Source organism: Cydia splendana, chromosome 6, assembly GCF_910591565.1.
Source record: "Cydia splendana chromosome 6, ilCydSple1.2, whole genome shotgun sequence".
Classification (NCBI taxonomy): Eukaryota; Metazoa; Arthropoda; class Insecta; order Lepidoptera; family Tortricidae; genus Cydia; species Cydia splendana.
The window spans coordinates 14,893,211-14,895,883 of NC_085965.1; the positions used below are offsets into that span (position 1 = coordinate 14,893,211).

At 33.4% G+C, this 2,673-nt stretch overlaps 1 long non-coding RNA gene across 1 annotated transcript; it reads left to right on the top strand.

The window, feature by feature from the left end:
* The first annotated feature begins 225 nt into the window (after window positions 1–225).
* LOC134791871 (uncharacterized) lies at window positions 226–1,788 on the top strand. Its single transcript, XR_010144355.1, has 3 exons — window positions 226–362; window positions 495–574; window positions 1,604–1,788. It is a non-coding gene; the product is annotated as an uncharacterized LOC134791871 (long non-coding RNA).
* Window positions 1,789–2,673: the final 885 nt, after the last annotated feature.

Sequence of the window (2,673 nt, forward strand, 5' to 3'; positions counted from 1 at the left end):
GAGACACGCTTTTACTTAAGATCTGGTAAGTGCTTTTACTTGGTAAACATTTTTCTGTTATCAATAATGCGCTTCTTATATGTTTCTGTTGTTGCAATGCTCTAAAAGGTTACCAAACATTCCTTATCTGATAATAAAAGTTCCTTATCTGGTGGTGGTACATATGATGTTACTGCATTTTGAAACAAACTGCCGAGCTAAGTCATAAAATGTGAAACTGAACATAAAATTTGCTCTCATACCTATTGCAATCACATTGAGTGAGTCAAGTTGTGAAATAGCATGTGTTTGTATACGTTGTTAAACAAATGAAGCGGAAAGCATTCATATTTGGAGTCGAATTTTCTTTGTTGGTTTTAACGGTAATATAGACTTGAGACTTGCAATATTGAACTGTAGCAAAAGTCCATATAAATCGATGTTTAAGAGTGGTAGAACAAAATAAATTTACAAACATATTTTCATATTTTCTTATTATAAATAAAATGTTGCAGATAACGTTTCAAAACTCATTATGCCAAGCCAGCAACAGTTTCTTGTCATTTTTTGAACATGTACAATACATTTCTATAAGGTCAGTACGAAAACATATACTCGTATTATCTAATTAGTTACTCATTTAAGTAAAGTAGGTATGCATTTTGTTAATTTCACTTCTCCCGTTGCTAACCGGAGCTAGCGACCACGAAAAAAAGCGCAATCTTTACTACCAAGAACGTTCCCGTATTTATATGGCCATTATTGGAATTAGGCGCTAATTTATTCAACAACTCTACTTGTGCATATTAATGTGGCCTTATTCTGAATTAAGTTGTCGATTTTGGGGATTTTATGTGTAATATGTTTAGTGTGTCTGCAGTGGGTTTAGTTTGCTTATAAGAAATCATAGAGATAATCAAACCTACATTATTAGGTACCTAACTTTGAATATATAATCAATCAATTCGTTTCTTATCTTCTTTTTCTATCCTACAAAATTGAAATTATCTTGACACATATTAAATTGAAATTGAAAATAACAACGTTGACGATAGCTTCAATAGCCGTCAATTGTTTTCTTTCATTTGCCTTCAATCACATAACTGCGATTGATAATCGCTTTGAACAGTATTGCTAAGGGTCAATTGGGTCAATCGTGTGAGATTTAAAATCGCAACTTAATCGTGTCTTATTAACAGACATAGAAGTTTTTGTGGCAAAATAAAGTGATTGACCAAATGAAATATCGACATGTCTGTTATCGATGTTACCTTAACGTCATAATTCATTACATTTTATAACAAGATAGCTACCGCGAAATACACAACACGTTCGATATCTTCTTCTCTTTTGATATATTGGTAGTTTTATATTCATTTGGCACTGTAATACATTTACGTTTTAATTTTAAAGTATTAAATATATGTAATGAAGAAATTATGTAGGTAGCGCTTTGTAATTGATTTGCATGATTGAAATTTCTCGGTAACTTACCTACAGCAAGTAGAAGTTATATATTTTAAAATTAATCTATCACTTATCGATAACATTATGCCACAAAAACTTATATGTCTGCTCATTCATTAATTAATTAATTAAACTTGTTATTTACGAATATTTGCAGCCCCTCTACGCATTCCTTAGCCAGTGAATTGTACAACGAGGTGATAAAAATGAAAGAAGGGGACCTTCCTGTAAAAAGATACTTCACACATTACGATAGCCCATTTATACAAAGAGAAAATCGTATCAGGAGACAATCATTTGCTAACACGTTTTAAATAAAATATACTTGAAAATGATGAGCTTCTATGTTTTGGTATAAATAATTCCTTGCTTCTCCAGTTCGTATCAATGAGGGTTTCCTCGAACGAGTTTTTCACTAGATGACAGCACCGTGGCGAGAGGTCTAGCTGTCATAATCCACCAATCATGTTTAACCATGTTTTTTTTATTGATGGATTTTGACAGCAGCTGTCAAAGAGACCTCTCGTCACAGTGCTGCCATCTAGTGAAAATCTCGAAATCGGAAACCCTCATTTAAAATTTGTTCCAGCTTATACGTCCGAGAATCGAATCTTGGAATTTAGTAAGATAAATAATATCATGCGAAATATATTTTAACTGTTGTTAAATGTCTCAATAGAACAGACTATGGGCCGACCGTGCACCAACCACAGTTGACAGACTGATCAACGTCGCTCAGCAGTGAACTATGAAACTTCCCATACGATAAAATATAGCAAATACTTTAACGGTGACAGACAGTTTGGTGCAATGGACCCTATGGTTTTAAAAGCTTAATAGAGTTGAACCAAGAAAAGTCTGCAGCAATTTTGATAGCTCACGCAGTCAAAGTGTTATTTATACGTCATAATTTCATAGAAGTTTGACGTTTAAAATAACACTTGCACTGCGTAGGCTGTCAAAATCGCTGCAGAGTTTTCTTGGTCTAGCTCTAAGTAACGGAAAGTAATGAAACTTGGTCACAAAATCAAGTTACCGGTTCATGAAATAAACCATGAAATTTGTTCATATAGTTCATTCCATAGTTTATTCTATAGGTCCATAAGAATTATATTGGTTTGCTGGTATACATTTACGACTAACAGAACTGTTGCCAGTGTTGCCACTCTTAATGTTAATCGGTTCGTCAAAAAAAGCTAGTCGCACACACCGTGGTCAAGACAATTT